The 20,943-nt window shown below is 44.6% G+C and overlaps 2 protein-coding genes across 5 annotated transcripts in view; one reads left to right on the forward strand and one right to left on the reverse strand.

The window, feature by feature from the left end:
• The window catches only part of PAK5 (p21 (RAC1) activated kinase 5), a 264,301-nt gene extending 250,982 nt beyond the window's left edge, over window positions 1–13,319 (reverse strand). For all 4 annotated transcript variants that reach the window (XM_083730256.1, XM_083730254.1, XM_083730255.1 and 1 more), the window contains exon 1: window positions 13,088–13,319. The gene's annotated coding sequence lies outside the window, so the exon portion shown is untranslated. The remainder of the gene's footprint in view (window positions 1–13,087) is intronic.
• The window catches only part of PLCB4 (phospholipase C beta 4), a 665,275-nt gene that overhangs the window by 350,490 nt on the left and 293,842 nt on the right, over window positions 1–20,943 (forward strand). The gene's annotated exons all lie outside the window — the stretch shown is intronic.

Consider the following 20,943-nt stretch of genomic DNA (forward strand, 5'->3'; position numbering starts at 1 on the left):
ACATGTAGGCATATCTGTGGAGGCTCTGACACATTGACGCTCATGCGACAGATAGTGGGCAGGTCTGCTTGACCTCACAGCTGTCCATGGAGGCGCAGGTCAATTCTGTGTCCAGGGCAGATGTCTACCAGCTCCATCTGGTACACAGGCTGAGGCCCCACCTGCTCGCAGACTGTCTCACCAGAGTGGTGCATGCTCTAGTTATCTCCTGCTTGGACTACTGCAACACGCTCTACATGGGGCTACCTTTGAAGGGAACCCGGATACTACAGATAATTCAGAATGCAGTGGCCTTGTTTAGGAAAGCTTTTAATGTTTGATGTTTTATCGTGTTTTTAATATACTGTTGGGAACCACCCAGAGTGGCTGGGCAAGCCCAGCAAGATGGGTGGGAAATAAATAAATAAATAAATAAATAAATAAATAAATAATCCCCCCTCCTGTGACACCTCCCAACTTCTTCTGTGATGACCAACCTGGCAGTAAGAATGCCTGAATTAGGGCTGCAGACAGGGGAGAAATCAGCATGCAAGGATATGAATGGAACCCCTTCAAACCCATAATCTTCAAATACCTTTCGCTAGAGCAAGCCCAACCCCTGGCAATGAGCTGGCAGCCCCAGGAGAGCTTTGAAAGTTTGCAGTAGAAGACGTGTGCTCCTCTGTAAAGGATGGGGAGACAGGATGAATAATATGTGCTTGTGTGCTCTGGGCAAGTATTCCATTGCTCACCCCCTTTCACCTCCCTGTGCTACCAGGGCCCTGAGCACAATGCATGTTTTCGTCTTTCCGCTACTAGATGAGCTAATAAGAGCTGGTACTTTAGCTTCTGGGGAAAAGGCCTGTTTCAAACTTGCCCTTGTTGAACTGGGACATGGGAAATTCACCAGCGTGGAAAATGTTGTGCATTCTGACTTAGAGCTGTCACACAGATCGGGAGGTGGAGGTGAAACATTTTGTTTTGGAAACTCAGTTTTGCACTGTGGGTAGCCTGGGTAGGGCTCACTCCATTCAGGGGGGGGGGGGGAATCTCTTCCAGTAAACTGTTTAGTTTGGGGCTTGTGGAAACAATGAACTAGAAGCACAGCGCATGAATCTTACCATGTATCTTTGTTCTGACAGTAGCCTGAAACTGTAAGAGTGACCACATAAGCCCCAGCCTTGCAAATAATAGTGTTTCCTCATGTAATCCTGCCTGAAATGAAAGCTTTTTGTCTTCTTCAATGCTGTGTGTGCAAAAAGCTGTTGGAACAAGGATTTTACACAGGGGCCGGGGGGATGGAGGCATTCTGAGCCAGGAGAGGGGGAAAGAGGTAACTAGAGGGGTATTATCAGTGCTTTTTTCTGGGGGTACGCAGGGGTATGCATACCTCTAAACATTTTGTGAATCTTTGTACTTTTGTCCATTTACTGTATTTATTTCCCCCGATTTGAACTGTAAAATGGTGATTTTCTTGAGTTAAAATGAGAGTACCCCTAAACATTTTTTTTTTAGAAAAAAAGCACTGGGTATTACTATTAATTATGAATTTGTTAGTCACTTTATCTCTTGTCTTGGGCAACTCAAAGCGACTTACAGTCATACCTCATGTTACGTTTGCTTCATGTTACAGTGGTACCTTAAGTACTTAATTCGTTTCGGACATCCGTATCTTAACCTGAAACTGTTCTTAACCCCACCTCCTGCTGCCACGACGCCGCAAAAGCATGCTTTCTGTTCTCATCCTGAAGCAAAGTTCTTAACCCGAGGTACTATTTCTGGGTTAGTGGAGTCTGTAACCTGAAGTGTATGTAACCTGAAGTGTATGTAACCTGAGGTACCGCTGTACTTTCTTTCAGGTTGCATCCCGCTGCAACCCGGAAGTACTGGAAAGGGTTACTTCCGGGTTTCGCCGCTCATGCATGCGCAGAAGCACTAAATTGTGCTTCACACATGTGCACAAGCACCAAATCACACCACACAGATATGGCACTTCAGGTTGCGGGCTTTTTATATTGCGAACGGGCCTCCAGAATGGATCCCATTTGCAACCAGAGGTACCACTGTACAACCAAACAAGCAGACAACAAACCCCACATAAATGCATTAAGACCTGGGTGAAGAACCTCTACTCTTCCAGCTGTTGTTGGACTCCCAGCTCCTATCAACCCCAGCCAGGATAGCAAATGGTCCAAAATGTCTCCAGACGCACCACAGAGTCTCCATCTCTGCTTTAAGAAACTTGTGATACTAGTTTACCCTCTGCCTGCTAGTTCAAATCTTATTTCCCCTGCCCTTGCCCCATGGGCAAAATAGGAATAACATTACAGGCATGTTAAGGATTGCTCCAATCAAAGTCTAACTATAATATAATGCAACTCCTCGAAAGAGTCCATCGCTTGGGAAGACAGGCGAACTAATGCCAGTGTACTGGAAGAAGCAAAGATCACCAATGTCGAAGCAATGATTCCTCAACATCAACTTCATTTGACTGGTTGTGCCTGATCATCATCTTCCAAAACAACTACTCTATTCCAAACTTAAAAATGGAAAGCGTAATGCTGGTGGTCAACAAAAGAGGTTTAAAGATTCTCTCAAGGCAATTTTTTTAAAATGTAGCATAAACACCGACATCTGGGAAACACAGGCCTGTGAGTGCTCCTGTTGGGGAGCAGCCTTTACCAAAGGTGTCCTGGACTTTGAAGACACTCAAACTCAGGACTAAAGGGAGAAACGTACTAAGAGGAAGGCATGCTTGGGAAACCCTCACTGTGATCAACTCCCGCCCAGAAACCTATGTCCCCACTGTGGAAGGACGTGTGGATCCAGAATTGGCCTCCACAGTCACTTACAGATTCAGTGTTAAAACCGTGTTTATGGAAGAGAATCTTACTCGGCTACAAGTGATCGCTAAAGAAGAAGAATATAATGCAACCCAGTCAGATGGGTGGGGTACCAACAACAACAATTGAATAGGACATCCCTATTTTCATCGGAGAACTGTTGAAGGGTATATGTTTCATTGGATGTCCACAATGTTTTGAAGAGTACGTGCCAAAATCCCAAGGGAGCAGAAAAGACTATTTATGTATGTGACCACGGCTGCATAGATGTTATTGGCCCAGAGATGGAAAGAAGATAAAGTCCCTACCAGAGTAGAATGGCAGATCAAATTGATAGATTATGCCAAAATGGCTAAAATGATTGGAAGAATCAGAAATCAGGAAGACCAAATTTTTTAATAAGGAATGGGGAAAAATTATAACTTATCTTAAAGATCATTGTAAACAGTTAAAATCGTTAGTCAGATTGGAGTATCACTTGCAGTTTAATGCTGAATTTTGGATACAATGGAGAGATAAAAGATTTGGATTATTATAAAAGATGCAGAAGGAAATGATTAACACTAGAACCCACAAAGGGGAGAGGGGAGTCCAAAAGATTCATTGGAATCTTGCTTTTATGTTGTATGCTGGACATATGACTGTAAAATTGTAATCTGAAAAACCAAATAAATAAATTTATTTTTTAAAAAAAATATATTGAAGAGAGAAAAGCTATTCTTTTCGCACTTTCTCCATGCTACGCATAACTTTATAAACTTCTGTCATGACATGTCCCCTTTCAGTTGTCCTTTTCTCAATTTTTCCCAACTCCGCAATATTATTTTAGTGAGCCCCTACTGAGCCACCAAGCATATCTGGGGAGCCGTGTTCCATGTGGTCACAAGCTATGCAGGCCTGATAACAGTATTGTGTTGCTTTCCATTAGTCCCAGCCATTGGCATCCTGCTACTTCAGCCGGGCTTCAGCATTCATCCAGTAACGCTCTTCCTAGAGAAATGCTGCAGAAGATAAGAGCATGAACTTGCAAACACATTGTGGGAGAGAGAAAGGAGAAGCCAGAAGGGAAAGGACAATTGGAGGGCAAGAAGTTAACTTGACTGTGAGCCACTGCATATGGAAGCCAGCCAACTCAAAGGCAGAGCGATAAGAGGAATGGATAGCTCCAGGAGACACAGAACAGACCCCTTAAAAAACATGGCAAACCTTCCAACACTTAACAGTAAAAGATAGGTGCACTTGCTTTGCTTTAGAGGTCCCGAGCTTGTCATGAGCTAGACAAACCATCTAAATACCTCTTCTCCAGTTACTCATGTCTCCACAGTCAACATTTGTTCATTATCACAATTATCACAGGACTTAGAACAAAAAAAATTTGAAATCCACATGCTTACTCTAGTCAGATGTCAACATCAGACTCCAAATCAATACGAAGTGGAGGTCTTCAAGCCTAAGGAGAAGTGGAGCATTTGCAGAGATCTTGCCCAAAATTTAGGACAACCAGAAAAACAAGGTAGAAAAAAGTCTGCTGCAAAGGTTTCCAGAAGGCAACCGTGTTATAAAAAATGAGCTTAGCAATTCAGAAGATATGGATAGTTGTCTACTTTTTTTATGCAGCTGCTATTTTTAAACAGGTTCTAACACTCTGAGTGCCTCCATACTGTCACTATTTCATAGGAAGGACTCAACCACATGCTGGAAGTCTAGCTTTGCACAATTGTTTTTATCTATTTCATTTGTGCACTTATTTTTATTTAGTTTAATTTAACAATATCTATGAACTATTTGATTGGAAATGGAATCTCCAAGTGGTTTACAAAAAAATAAAATAAAACATGCCTTAAAATAATCAGTAAAATGCAAGTTGAAAACAGGGATATTTTGGAATTTAAAAATGATTAAACTTTATTATTCAGCATGAAACAAATCTGTATAAATACCAAGGCAAGTTGTTTGTTTTATACAATATATTGTTGGAACAGTGGTTTTCTCAAATGCACCTAATATCATCTGAAAAATAACAAAAAATTAAAATCAAAATAATTAAAATCAGCAGTGCTCTGTCCTCCCAGCACAACAAAACCATTTTTAAAGGACCTTTTGCAGTTAGGAAACTAGTGTGGAAAGCCACTGAAAAATGTGGGTTGAATGAATAATGGGAAGGCATATTAACCTGCCACAAGCAAACCAGGAGGAATGTTCCCTGATGCATAGCTGCTCCTCAAACAAATCAGAATGCATGTTCCACAAAGGCTATGCAGAGCCTAACCTCCAAGTAAACTTGGTGCGAACATAACAGGATGTATGTTCTATTGTCATGGACTGGCTGGATATAGAGGAGTGGTGGGAGGCACTAGCTAGGGAACCCTCAAGGGAAGATGGCTCAGAGGCAGTCGGTTGGTGGTGGGACAATGATAATTGGTCAGTGGGAGCAGACTGGGAGGAGCAGGTGCCGGAAGTTGAAGAGGTAACAGGGTTTAGTGAGTGGGAAGAGTTGGTGGCAGAGAGCAGTGCAGAAGCAGTGGCAGAAGCAGAGGCTGGAGAGGAGAAGGGCCAAGAGGCACAGATGAGGCAGGCTGCTGAAGAAACAACCAGGAGGTATGCCCCTCCTGCTGTGACTAGCTCCCCTGTCCCCCTGGCCTCCCAGAACTTACAGAAGAGGGTGGAGAAGAGACACACAAGGTGTCAGTCTCAGGCTGCTTGGGAAGGAATAGAGTCAGGAAGCTGCCTCACAACTGCCTCATAGGAGCAAGATCTGCTGGGAAGAGTTCCTGTGCTCACTAGGCCTGAGCTGTTTTGCTTCCTTGAATAAAGAGCTTACTTCACAACCACCTTGCGAGTCATCCCAGACCTGCTCCAGCCACGAACCTTGACATCTGTACAACAGGTTTCCTAGAGGAGACTTTTTAACAGTTAGGTGCATCCAAATTTTGTAAGTGCAAGTGGGACCTGCAACAAAATCTTGCAGTGTTAGTGCTCCTGATCAGAGTTCCAACCAGCCATGCCCTTTTTCAGGATATTCCATTTCATCCCCCCCAGTTTTTTATTTCTCCCTCACCAGTCAATGTGTGACCACCATTTAAAGTCAGGCCCTGATTGGGCTGTTGGTGTTTAGGGATTCTTGTTCTCCCACCCAGATATATTTGGTACTTCTCCCCACTGATATTTTCCTCTAGTGTGTGGAATAAGAATAAGAATAAGAATAAGAATTTATTCATATCCTGCCCATCTGGCTGGGTTTCCCCAGCCACTCTGGGCAGCTCCCAACAAAATGGATGGTGCTGCTTTCTCTAGACAAGAATTTACAATCTGGAAACAAGTTCACCATAACCGTATACCTTGGTACCTCGGGTTAAGTACTTAATTCATTCCGGAGGTCTGTACTTAACCTGAAACTGTTCTTAACCTGAAGCACCACTTTAGCTGCTGCCGCGCCACCGGAGCACAATTTCTCTTCTCATCCTGAAGCAAAGTTCTTAACCTGAAGCACTATTTCTGGGTTAGCGGAGTATGTAACCTGAAGCGTATGTAACCCGAGGTACCACTGTATTGGACAGATGCTGTTGAATCAATAAAGTGTATGTATAGCTGACCATAGGATTGTAATTGTAATTCATGAGAGCTCACTGCAGTTCTAAATACGCAACATACAGGACATAGCCGATGGCAGAGACATCGCCTTGCTGTGTTACATGTTTGGGCGAGGCTTTAGCTCACTTATCAGAGCTGCACAGACTTGGTGCAGCGCTTAAATGAAAATGCACAAACCACGGGATTGGCTACGTGTTGAAGGCAGAAGGCAAAAGGTTACCCCCAAGAACTAAGAATTGCCAGTTCATGGAAGTAGCCACGTGTGAATCCCAAGTACGCCCAGCCGAAGCAAACTTGCAGAATCCCAATGTGAAAGAAGGACGCCGCATGCTGACGAGGAAGGCATAAGCTGGCTTCCAGCCCAAAGCCAAAGGCAAGCAATGCCTGATAAAGGGCTCTGAAGGGGGGAGGAAGAAACCCCAGGACAAGGGTAGGGGAATTTTCTCCCCTCGGGTTGATGTCGAACAGCAAATCCCACCATCTCTGACCATGGGCTGAGCTGGCTGGGGCTGAATCCAATGGCATATGAAGGAGAGCAAGCTCCCCATTGCTGCCCTAAGCAGTGGTTTAATGGGAAAGCATGCTAGTAAAAAGAAAAAGGTAAAGGACCCCTGGACAGTTAAGTCCAGTCAAAGGTGACTATGGGGTTGCAGCGCTCATATCGCTTTCAGGCCGAGGGAGCCGGCATTTGTCCACACATCTTTCTGGGTCATGTGGCTAGCAAGACTAAACTGCTTCTGGCACAACGGGACACCATGATGGAAACCAGAGTGCATGGAAACACTGTTTACCTGTCAGGAGCTCGTCCTACACTCAAGTAGGACCCTAGTAGAGACACATGCCTGACTGGCATGTTCTCTCCCTCCTGGTCATTCGTTCAAGAGCTTCAAAGGCTTTCTTTAGCCCATCAAAACATACACCATCATGTGACAGACAAAAATCCCATGACTGCAATCATGGACACTATGATGGAAACCAGAGTGCATGGAAACACTGTTTACCTTCCTATTTATAGCAGTACCTATTTAGCTACTTGCACTGGTGTGCTTTTGAACTGCTAGGTTGGCAGGCGCTGGGACCGAGCAACGGGAGCGCACCCCGCCGCGGGGATTCGAACCGCTGATGTGACGATCGGCAAGTCCTAGGCGCTGAGGTTTTACCCACAGCGCCACCCGCGTCCCACTGTACACGGTACACTGAGGTACCACTGTACAAAGCTGAAAATGAATGAACTGCAGCTAAAATATTATGTTCATTTTTCACATGGTCTAGTTACTTCCCCTGCCCACCCCCCTAATATTCTTAAGAAGGTCTCTTCTCCAGTCATCAAAGAGTAGCTGGTAGTGGGGAGGCAGAAAAAGGTCCTCCTTTCCTTCCAATCTGCAGTTTTAATCTGAAATCTTAGTCACCCAGAGCTCAGAAACTGTTTGTGCTAATGAAATTCCCTGTTGCAAAATGTGCCTAGAACAATGGGAGTTTTGAACACTGTTAAGGAATACGATGTCCCTGTTTTCAATGGAGAAATGTTGGGGGGGTATGTGATCACTCAAGCCTTTTGCAGACCTTAGAACTCCTGTGAAGCTTCGAAAACTTTTGTTGCCTGTTGAAAAGAGGCAATGAAACTTCCCCAGCAACCAGTGATTGGCGATACTTCTTCCCTTCACCCATTTAAAGAGAGGGGAAAACATAGGCCTCTGTGAACGCCAGCTTGTATAGCAATGATATCAGCTTTCATGATTTCAAAGGGCTGAGCTTTTCCTGGTCTCACCATAAGCATAGAGAAGACTTTGACAACAACATGACAGAAAGTCTCCTGAATGCAAAAGAGAAATAAGGAAATCCCTGCATTAATATTTTTGAGCCCATAAGATCCTAAATAATTGCATTTTTAACATATGACACGGACATCTACACTGGGGTGGGCAATGATGGCCTGAATTTTCAGTGAGGTTGCAAACTTGTGACTTGACTGTAGCACTTGACTGCAAATGGGTGTTCTTGTGATTTGAATACTCACACATGGAGCATATAGAAAACTAAAATCTCAGTCCTGTGCTTTGTTTGTTTGTTTGTTTGTTTGTTATTATTATCATTGTGGTTCGAGGACCCGACCCCCGCAATGTGGAATGAATACACAAGGACACGTGATATAAGGTTAATGGGCAAGAAAAGGCCACAACTTTATTGATTACAGCAGTGAAAAGGTATTGGCTTAGGCATTGGATGTCTAAAACAAGGAGGGTTTATTCACCAGTAGGTGGAGCCTGTTGATGCTAATCCAACTATAGGCTCTCCCCTGATGTCACCGAGGGTCGTGCCATGGCCTCCCGCCAGATTCCTTTAACGGAATACCCCAAAAATTGAAGGCATAGGCGATGGCCACACCTAGCTCTTCGACACCACAACACATTTTTCCAATGCCTAACCTACCCACCAATACCCTGGCGCCACAGCATATAGGCTGCTGTAAACGCCCCCTCGGAGGCACCTGGTTGGGTGCCTGCCGATGGGCGTAGGCGCCAGCCAGGTGAATGTGGGAGCCAGGGGGCTAACACCCCCTGCTAGGGGCGGAGCTCGGACTCCCGCCCACAACCACTTCCCTCTCTTCCAGGGAGGAGAGTCTTTATCATTACTACAGTGGTACCTCTGGATGTTAACGGGATCCATTGTAGAGCCCCGTTCGCATCCTGAAGTGAACGCAACCCGCGTTTGTGCATCTGTGCGTGTGCGGGTCATGATTCACCACTTCTGCGCATGCGTGTGCCATCATTTTGAGCGTCTGTGCATGCGTGAGCAGCAAAACCCGGAAGTAAAGCGTTCCGCTACTTCCAGGTTGCCGTGGAGCGTAACCTGAAAAAGCTCAACCTGAAGTGACTTCAAACCGAGGTATGACTGTACTTTTCAAGTTTATACATTTCACTAATTTCACACTCATTTTGACATTTCAAAACTTGACTTCCTTCCCCCTCTTTCTGGGGTTCCTTACATATATTTTTAATATCTTCTGCATATCCAAATTAAATTAATTTACTTATTTATTCACCTCCTTTAAATATATACTCTTATAAAACTGCAGGTTATTACAAGAATCCTGCCAGTGTTTTTATCTGTTTATAATTTATCTGTAAATATTCAATAAACCATTTCCATTCTTTTCTTTTTTTAAAAAAAAATGTTTAACTCGATTTCTCATTCTTCCGGTAAGTTTCACCATTTCTGCATATTCCATAAGGTTTTGTATCCATTTTTCCTTTGCTGGTACTTCTGCTTCTTTCCATTTTGGGACAAGTAACAGTCTTGCAGCTGTAGTGGCATACACGAATAGGTTTCTATACATTTTAGGTAGTTCTGTCCCTATAATTCCCCAAAGAAACATCCTTTTCATTTCATTATATATCATTTCCCAGTAAGCATTAACCTTACTACAAGACTACCACATCTGATGAGAAAACTAAAATCCTGTTTCCTGTCATCAAACACTCTATATTCCTAGAACTGCCAGATTCTGTGTTCTAGAAAACAAGGAACTGGCCATTGTCTGTTTCTTTATCCAAACAAACCAGAGTGTAACCTTAAACCTGTATACCACCTAAGATAAATTAATCTGCACTCCATTTTAAGACTGAGACTAATACTTCTGCTTGTCCACAGGTCTGAGAGGTTTTTTCGCTTATCCCAGGCTGCTTTCTAGGCATGGAGTTTTCCATTTATCCTGCACTTTCCCTGGGGAAACCCACTCTTTAATGCCGAATCGAAGGAAACATCAATTTGCTGAAAACCTCCTTGACATTTGCTCTAATTCAGTGGTCAAGAGAGGGCTTCCCCAGGAGCAGGTAGTGGGGCAAACTGGGAAAAGCGTGGAGAAGCACTAATGCAAACTTTTTATGCCAGAGGTATAAAAGATGTGGCCCTCCAGTTGTTGAATTCCGATTCCCATCAACCTCAGTATGGGCAATGCATATGGATGGTGGGAGATAGAGTTCAACAACATGTGTTCATATAGAAAACTATATGTAAATGTTGTGCCGGTGGTATTTGACTCCTAGTAAACCTAGGCAGCATCTTAAAAAGCAGAGACATCACCTTGCCGACAAAGGTCCGTATAGTTAAAGCTCTGGTTTTCCCAGTAGTGATGTATGGAAGTGAGAGCTGGACCATAAAGAAGGCTGATCGCCGAAGAATTGATACTTTTGAATTATGGTGCTGGAGGAGACTTGAACGTCCCATGGACTGCAAGAAGATGAAACCTATCCATTCTTAAGAAAATCAGCCCTGAGTGCTCACTGGAAGGACAGATCTTGAAGCTGAGGCTCCAATACTTTGGCTACCTCATGAGAAGAGAAGACTCCCTGAAAAAGACCCTGATGTTGGGAAAGATGGAGGGCACAAGGAGAAGGGGACAACACAGGACAAGATGGTTGGACAGTGTTCTTGAAGCTACCAGCATGAGTTTGACCAAACTGTGGGAGGCAGTGGAAGACAGGAGTGCCTGGCGTGCTCTGGTCCATGGGGTCACGAAGAGTCGAACACGAGTTGAAAAGGTTGACAATAGGACCCATGAAGGGGAAGATGGGAAGGCCAGAGATACAGAGGAATCTTTAAATATGGATATGTATGGTGGTATTGTTATAATTTTATACTTATAAAATCAACCAAAAATTATTTCATAAAAAAGAGTTCAACAACATGTGGCGGACCACAGGTTCCCACCTTCTGTTTTGGGGCTTTAAAGCAAAATTGGCTTCTTCCCCAAATCTTACGTGGCACTGGAGTTGGCCTAATAAAGATATTGCCCTACGATGCATTTTGGAATTATCACAATGAGAGATCACCATGACATTCCTTTGCCAGCAATCATTACCTTTTGTCATTCCACTGTCTTGCTGTCTAGAGCCTTGTATTTTTCTACAACAAGGTCAGTTTCAATACAGTTGTGGTTTTCTCCAACCCTATCTCAGGGATAAATTATTCAGAAGTAACTTAGACTTTAAAAAAAGAGAAAAAGGATACTGTTCTAAAACCCAAACCATCACATCCAGTGATAATTAGGTATCACATGAAGAGTGAGATAAAAGAAGCAGCAAATATCAAAAACAGCTTTTACACTTCACATAAAACAATGGCAGACCCAAGAAGCTTGGAAGTGCATTAAAAAAAAAAGTCAGCATAATCATAGACTTGGTGTGATCGTCTATTGATTTCATTGGCAAGGCTCCAAGACACCCTGCCCAGTGCATACATTGTGGCTCATGCTCTCTCAATGAGCTATTCTTAGACTAAACTCCTGTGCAATATTTGTCTCCTAAAGAAAAGTTGATTCTTAAGCTTGAAACAAAACTTGCTCCCAATGTTCTCTTTTAATCCAGTAGTACTATATAAAAATAACTACAAAAGTGAATCTATCTGTTTGCTGTGTTTGATGAAGGTTGAGATCCTATGCACATTTACCTCAGAGTAAGCCTCATTGAACACACTGAGAATTACTTTTGAGTAAACCTGTACAGGAGAGTAAAATAATACGTGTTCTACTTAGTGAGAGATTATCTTGTCTTGCTGTTATGCAAAGTTCTCTAAAATAGGCACAAGAATCCTATTACCTTTCTTGAAATCACTCAGCTGTCCATACAATATTTCCAATATTTATCTGACTTGGACATTTACATTTTTATCTCACCTTGTTTTATGAACAAGGGGATGCATACATTAAATAAAACACATTTTTTACAAAAAATGCCAGCGATGTATCATCATTCTAAAACAAGCAGGAGTGTCAAATCTAAAGAACTAGCAGCTTGCAGTTGAGAAGTACTCTTCATCAGATTCTTAAAAGAGGGCATTGTTTCACTAGGTTTGGGAAGGTGGTGGGGTTATTTTCCTGTGTTTCCTACCTCCTCAACATCTAAAATGACAAGGTCACAGCAGGGCTTACTGCACAACACACACATGGAGAATATTAAATTTCCCCAGTTTCGAACCGCGCCTTTAATCTGCAAGACCAGAGAATCGCCACGCTCTCCATGCAAGCAGTCACAGCAGTTCCTTAAATCTCCCCCTCCCCTCCCCGCCCAGCATACCCACACCCAAAAAACATGCTCGCTGGGGTGTGTGTGCATGCGCGCACACATGTATGCATGCTGCATGTGGCCAACTCTGTGGACAATCCTACCGAAGCATGCAGATTTCTGCAAACAGATAATGTCCGATCCCTGAGACATCATGTGCAAAACAGCCCTACCAAAAAACGCATGGGCACATCCCTCACTAAAGAGCAATGGTATTTTTTATTTTATTTTTTTATTTTTTGCAGGGGTGAGGGGGTGCTTCTTTGGCAGCTCAGACCATGCTGGAAATGAGAGAGCTGGGATAGCCTCTAATCTACACACCAGTCTTCCACACCCACAGATGCCTCCCATCCTTCCAAGACCGCATCTTCCCTCTAGAAAAAGGGAGCCAGCGCTGCCTTCGGGAGAGCGAGGCTCTTCCGTCCCCCGAGGAAGCTGACAAAGGCGGTGGCAACCCGGGGTACCCTCTCTCCTCCATCCTCCTATCCCACATCCTCTCCAGGTAGAGGCTACTGATGCTTCCCGCTGGCCCTCGGGATGCTGCGGCTGAGAATGGTCCTCGCGCTGGGACCAGCCTTTCTCCCCATCCCCGCGGAAGCCTGTCGCGCTTACCTAAAGGCTGCCGGCTGGTTGTCAAGCGAGCTCCGGCCGCCCCGGCGCCTCCGTTACATCGCTCCGAGCGCCATGTTCGTGCTCGCCGAGGCTTGTCACTAGCAAGGAGGCAAGGCAGCACCACAGCTCGGCGGCTCCGGCTCTGATGTTGCTGCTGCTGCTGCTGCTGCTGTTACATCCGGGCTGCCGCCGGCCAAAGAGCTCCAGCTCGCCTCGTAGCGGCGATCCGAGGAGATGCTGCGGCTAGGCGAGGCGCGCAAGAAACGCGCCCTGCGCACTGGGGGGAGCGAGGTGCGCGCGCCAGGCGGGTATGTGTGCCATCCGCCCCGCCCCACCGCCTCTTCTTCAAGCCGCAATGAGAGAGACAGAGATCAATGGGAGCCCAAATGATACCTAAAAAGGAGGGTTGCTTCGGGTTTTCGCTGTTCTGAATTACAGTTTATTTCTCCCTTGTTATATTTTTTTCCCATAGTGTTTTCTTTTTATATATATAAATTTGTTTGGTTTTTCAGATTAAAATTTTGCGGTATATATAAAAATTTATTTATTTGGTTTTTCAGATTTAAAATTTTACAGCCACTTATCGAACATACAACATAAAAACAAGATTCCAAGGAATCTCCTGGACTTCCCTCCTCCCCTTTGTGGGTCCTATTGTTAATCATTTCCTCCTGCATCTTTTATACTAAACCAATTCTTTTATCTCTCCATTGTATCATCCAAAATTCACCATTAAACTACAAGTGATATTCCAATCCGACTAACGATTCTAACTGTTTTCAGTGGTATTTAAGATAAGTTATAAATTTCCCCCATTCCTTATTAAAAATTTGGCCTTCCTGATTTCTGACTCTTCCGGTAATTTTAGCCATTTCAGCATAATCCATCAATTTGATCTGCTGTTCTTCTCTGGTAAGGACTTTATCTTCTTTCCATCTCCCTTTGTTATTATTAACGTATCCTCCAACATTTCTCCAATGAAAATAGGGATGACCCATTCCTCCTCCATCAGCAATCATCAACACCCCACCTGTCTGACCAGGTCGCTCCAGCCACTCTGGGTGGCTTCCAACACAATAAAATATTAAACATAAAAACACCTTCCCAATACAGTACAGGGCTCGGGGGTCAGATAACTCCATACCCTCCAACATTTCTCTGGTGGAAAAAGGGATGGGAAAGTAGGACATTCCGGGATCAAATCAGAAACCGGGCTGGCTTCTGTAAATCCCAGATTGTCCCTGGTAAATAGGGACACTTGGAGGGTCTGCATTATTATTTTTTATTATTATTATTTTAAAGAAGAGTTTGGATTTGATATCCCGCCTTTCACTCCCCTTCAGGAGTCTCAAAGTGGCTAACAACCTCCTTTCTCCCCCACAACAAACACTCTGTGAGGTGAGTGGGGCTGAGAGACTTCAGAGAAGTGTGACTGGCTCAAGGTCACCCAGCAGCTGCATGTGGAGGAGCAGAGACGCGAACCCGGTTCCCCAGATTACGAGACTACTGCTCTTAACCACTACACCACACTGGCTCTCTTGGAGGGTCGGCATTCAAGGCTGGAGAGAAGATTTGCCTAGCAAGAGAAGGCAAACCACAAGCAGCAGCTAGGGAGGAAGTCCCTGTGTGGTGCAAGTCAATGAGCTGTTGGTTCCACCAGGTTGGCAGGACTTTTAACAGCATTACCGATCATTTGTGATATGAAACTGATCATTTGTGATATGAGGACTTCTCCTTCAGCCCAGGCTGGGCTTTGTTGGAAAAAGGGAGTTAAAGTTGTAAGGAAGTGATTGGGGGCACACATGTCAGGAAGATATCTCCTCAGGCTCTACTTCACATCTGCCAAGTATTTTTCTCTGGCTGGAACTCTGATACTGGTTCTGAATTGCAGGGATGCGGAATAGCAAGGCTGGCAGCTGCCCCAGGCAGCAGATGCTGAGGTAGCAAGAGTGTCCAGGGGTAGGAGTACAATGTGATGGTTAAGTCCAGTCAAAGGTGACTATGGGGTTGAGGCGCTCATCTCTCTTTCAGGCCTAGGGAGCCAATGTTTGTCCACAGACAGCTTTCTGGGTCATGTGGCCAGCAGGACTAAACTGCTTCTGGTGCAAAGGAGCACCATGACAAACCAGAGAGCACGGAAACACCATTTACTTTCCCGCCACAGCGGTACCTATTTATCAGCTTGCACTGGCATGCTTTCAAATTGCTAGATGGCAGGAGCTGGGACAGAGCAACGGGCGTTCACCCCATTGAGGGGATTTGAACCACCGACCTTCTGATCAGCAAGCCCAAGAGGCTCAGTGGTTTAGACCACAGCGCCACCTGAGTCCCTAACCCTTAGACAAACCTACTGCCCTCAAGTACAGTGGGAGACACTGTCCTTTCCCCAGTGACATTTCTCTGAACAGACCTTGGATGGGGATGTGCGTTTCTCAGTGCTTCAGCCACAAAATCCATTGTACCACCACTTGTGTAGCTAGGGTTGCCATATTTCAAAAAGTGAAGATCCTGTGGGATGTAAACACAGGAGCAGTCAATGACAACATTCCTAGAGTGTACATGTTAGAACATGGGGAGGGATGTCTGTCTAGCAAGCAGGTAAACTTCCTGGGGACAGACTTCCTCCGCATGTGACCAGAGGTGGGTGTGGCCTCACCTGTGCAGGTAAATGATAAAAGCACAGGGCAGGCAGCCATCTCTCTCTCTGCCATCTCTCTCTGCCATCTTCCTTCCATGAGGAAACATCTAAGGAGAGCCCAGCCAAGAGAGGAGATAAGGACTATCTTGCTACAAGATAGATTCTAAATGTATTTTACCTTTTTAAGCTGTGTGCCTTCTGGGATCATATTGTGAACAGAACGTGAGTAAACTCTTTTATACTTTTATAAAGACTGTGTCGTGTCTTGTATTTTAAGAGGGAACAAAGGGGAAATTACCAGAGTAATTATTATAGAGGTTCTAGCGAACCTGTGCACACGTTACCGTTGCGAACTTAAAGGGGAACGTCTATAAACTCTGCTGATATTTTGGGAACTTGTTAGCACAAGTTGGATAAGGATATAATTAGTCAATATATCCTCTCTTGCACCCCAGAACATTCCCACAGATCCAGACAGAAAAGTTGTTGAAATTGCAAAGAAATGGGACTTTTTGGAGCAAATTGGCAAAAACGATACTGCCTTCATGGGCTGCTATACATCTGGAGTTTCCCAGACTTTTCGCCGATTTCTGCCTAGACGCACTGCATGCAGCTGCAGTATTCTGGATATGTCTGGAAAATTCTGGACATATGGCAATCCTAGGAGTTGCAAATTGAATTATATCCTAGGCTGCCACCTGCAGCCAATGTTACTGCCTTGATTAACTTACGGAATGTTTGCCTTGCCATATTTTGAGCTTGCTGTGGGGTTTTTTTAAAAATCAGTTCTTGCAGGCAGTTACTGAATGCTCTTATGGAATTTGAGGCATGCCATTCAAATTTAGGGGTTTCTCTTTTTTTTCATCCAGAACACACTGGAACTCAGTTCCAGCCCCTCTCAGGTGGGCACCGTTACCATTACAAGAGAGCAAGGGAGGCCTTCGTGGTGAGTTGCAGACGGTACCTTTAGTGATCTGGAGTCAGTGCAGGAAAACAAATCAGGTAATGGGCATGGTCTGTACGACAATGTGAGAATGCAACTTGAAACTCAGTAGGTGGGAGGGAAGGAGGGAGGACCTCTTGACATTACAAGCCACTAATGTCCCTTTTGACTGCTCAGGGAGTGTGAAATACAGTATTCCAAATATGCAGAACCATTGTTGGTTTCCTGTGGTGATGGCCCAAACCCAGCAGGATCCAGCCAGAAGATTTATGCCTGGTGCCATCTAACACTGGTGTGTCACCTGGTAGACTCTGTAAAATGCAGCAACATCTAAGCGTGCCTTCTATTTAGTCAGCAGAACTGAGGGACTGAGGCCAGAACTGGACAGATCTCCAGGTCCTGCAGAGGTAAACCTTCCGATTACTACATGACACAAATATCATCCCCGCAAACACAGGAACTTTTTCTCTCTCTGCAAACTGCATCCTGCAAGTTACTTCTTTTCTCGGCAGCGCTTCTATGAAATCTTTGGTATCGTGGGGCAAATCTATACTGGCAAGGCATCTGCCTGATCAGAAGCAGCATGCTCTGCTGTCTTGAAGCAATGGGATTTGTGAAGTGCAAGTAACTAACACTGTGCAAGCTATTCACTGCAGAAAATGACTATACCTTCACTCTACAAACCTAGCAATTTTATTTGCAAGGCAGCTTTCTAGAATCTGAAGTATTCCCTATTGTGAGTTCACCTCATGCTTGGTTTCCTTTTGTTGAAAGCTACTCTTTCTGAAACTTAATTGGCATTGTGAAGCTTTCTCCTTTTGTACCCGTCGAGCTCTCCACCGCTCAGCTGTTGAGATGTTGGGGAAACTTTGCCAATCAGAGAGGACCACTTAGCACATGCCATTTTTCTACATGGAGGTAACTCCATAGAAGTATATTGCTTATTTATTACATTTTATCCCATCATTTTTCCTCCAAGTTGCTCATGGACATTGCTCTCCCCTTCCCCATTTTATCATCACAATGCCCCTATGATGTTAGTTAGCCCGAGAGGTTGTGACACGACCAAGGTAACACTGCATATTATCTACAAAGATACAAAAATACCATTGTGGACCCATTCACACTGCCCTGCACCCCAGAGGGAGAGTCCAACATGAGGATAGGTGTAAACAAACTGGACAAGACAACCTTCAGGGATTTAAAATTGGCCACAACTTTCATTGATTACTGATGCAGCTAGGCTTTGACTCAGGCATTGGTTCTTTATATCCATTCTCAGCCTCCAGTTGGAGGACTGATGCTTAAGCAGCGTTATCCCTGGGATTTTGACACTTCCTTCAGATACGGGTCCACCAAGGTGGCCCTCTATGGTCCATCTGTCCCCCACTTGGCTTCTGGAAAGAGACTTCCATTTTGACCCCTATAACAGAGTGCTCTGAAGTCTCACCTGCTTCAGGAAGCATCACGACTCCCAGGCTAGCTGCCTGGTAAAATCAGAGATGCAGTGAGCTTCTTCCAGTTCTTTTATTTAAATCAACAGAATGCACAGAGAAACCGTGAATTATTCTCAGTCTTGAGACATTGCTCAGAGTGCCCCTTGCAGCACTTCCAAACCCCTCCTTACTGCCTATGGTGGCTGGAGACGGAATCTTTCTGTCTCTGTTTAGCCTTCTGCTCAAAGATTTGAAGGGATTGCCTGGTCCTCGGAGAAGGAGGAGGTTCTACCAGACTTTCAAGTGATGTAGTGTCCACGTATGCTGTACTGTTTCTCCCACTCCCAGAGTCCTGTCTCTGTTCATAACTAAAGCATCTGCTTCCTGCCAACCTAGCAGTTTGAAAGCATGCCAGCGCAAGTAGATAAATAGGTACCATCACGCTGTCTGGTTGCACCAGAAGCGGTTCAGTCATGCTGGCCACATAACCCAGAAAGCTGTCTGTGGACGAACGCAGGCTCCCTTGGCCTGAAGCAAGATGAGTGCCACAACCCCATAGTCGCCTTTGACTGGACTTAACCATCCAGGGGTCCTTTCCCTTTCCCTTTACCAAAGCACCTGCTTGCTAGCTTGCTCCTCTTCCTCATCCTCCATTATTTCCCAACTCATTGTTTCTTCTTCTTCTGGGGTGTGTCCTGTTTCCCACCACCATGAATCTGGGTCCATACTATTGGCATCTTCCTCCTGCCCGGAAACTTTGAGGTGGAGGTTTCTACCACTCCTCCTCAGCTGCCCAGTCCCTGACCGGTAGGGGTGATGCTCCACTTCACCCCGACCCAATATTAAACTAAGGGATTCCACCCTGATGCCTTATCTCCCAAAAGTTGTACCATTATGTAAAGGGACCCCTGACCGTTAGGTCCAGTCATGGACGACTCTGGGGTTGCAGTGCTCATCTCACTTTACTGGCCGAGGGATCGGGCGTACAACTTCCGGGTCATGTGGCTACCATGACTAAGCCGCTTCTGGCGAACCAGAGCAGTGCATGGAAATGCTGTTTACCTTACCACCAGAGCTGTACCTATTTATCTACTTACACTTTGGTGTGCTTTTGAACTGCTAGGTTGGCAGAAGCAGGGACCAAGCCATGGGAACTCACCCCATTGCGGGGATTCGAACCACCAACCTTCTGATCGGCAAGCCCTAGGTTCTGTGGTTTAGGCCACAGTGCCACAGCATGTACAAACAATAAAATAGTCAATATTATTGCATGCCAAGAATAGAGTCCTTGACTGGTTCAACAGCCAGTCCCTCTTCACAAGGAACTCTGGGAACTGTAGCTCTGTACAGAGAATCAGAGTCTGGTAACCAACTCTCAGCACCCTTAACAAAGAACAGCTCCCAAAATTCTTTGGGAGAAGCTATGACAGTTTCATGTGGCATCATAGGGCTTAAGTGAATGTAGCCGCAATGACACATAACCCATCCAGTATTTAGGTGCCTCCTGTCACTCTTTCCACTTGGCTAGGAATTAAATAGATATTGGAAACAGTGCTTGAATTTGCCGAATTGCAAAACATGGCAAAGAGAATTAAAACCTTGATAAATGCAATAAAATTGACTTAATCTCTCTCTTTTTTAAAAAAATTAACTCTGAATCAATTATTTGAGGCTCCCCCCCTAGCTAGCAACTGGGTATCCAGCCATCATGTCAGAGCGCCCAGTGAAACTGATAGCTAAGACATCAAAGTCCTTAACTGCTGGTTAAGCACTAAGAGGATTAATGTAGCAAGGTATAAATTCATCACATCCTGAAAAGATAGATCTTGGAGTACTTGTCAAAACGAATGTATCTTGCTATTTGATTGACATGTGAGAGAAATAATATGCAGATAGTGGTGTCCTTTCCTCTCCCTGTTAGTCTCAAATATTTGTGGAATACCTGCGAGAAGTGAGGTTACAGGGAACCAGGCAGAGGGCCTTCTCGGTAGTGGTGCCTGCCCTGTGAAACGCCCTCCCATCAGATGTCAAGGAAATAGACAACTATCTGACTTTTAGAAGACATCTGAAGGCAGCCCTGTTTGGGGAAGTTTTTAATGTTTGATGTTTTATTGTGTTTTTAATATTCTGTTGGGTTATTATTATTATTATTATTATTATTATTATTAAACTTCCTTCCTTCCTTCCTTCCTTCCTTCCTTCCTTCCTTCCTTCCTTCTATTAACTTTTCAGTTCTGATCTTGGCTTCATCTTCCAACCCTTATGAAACTTAACACCCTTTATACTGTTGCATATATAGAATTATAAATATATTAGTTCAGTGGTAGTCACAGAAGTGTATGGGGTCTTAAGGGAGGAGTGGTACCTCTGGTGAGGGAAATGTTGTGCTTGCTCTAGGGTAGTTTATCCACCTTTGGCCCCCGCTCTACACTCAGCTTCCATGCAACAATGGCCACACCCCAGGAAACAACTTTGACTGGCCAGCCAAACCAAGTGAGCCAATGGGTCTCAAACCCTAGGGAGGTCCTCAGCATGTGAAGAGAGTATCTGGAACATTAAGCAGACGAGAACAATAGTGGGTCCAATGGTCAGGAAGGTGGCTTCTTCGCATGCTGTAGAGAGAAGTGAGAGGCAGATGGGGCTCATCAATCTGGGAAGTTAACCCATCTAAGAGAAGGAAAACTCTGATCCTAAACCTCTGCTGCCTTGCAGGATATCTTCAGGAGAAGAAAAGGCTAAGGAGTAAGTCCTACACAAATCCGGAGTGGAGTCCCTACAACGGTTGGATGGCGCCTTTAAAAAATGTAAACTATATGAAAATTGAAGCATTAAGAGCCCA

This window comes from Podarcis gaigeae (genome assembly GCF_964106915.1).
Source record: "Podarcis gaigeae genome assembly, chromosome: 3".
Taxonomy (NCBI): domain Eukaryota; kingdom Metazoa; phylum Chordata; class Lepidosauria; order Squamata; family Lacertidae; genus Podarcis; species Podarcis gaigeae.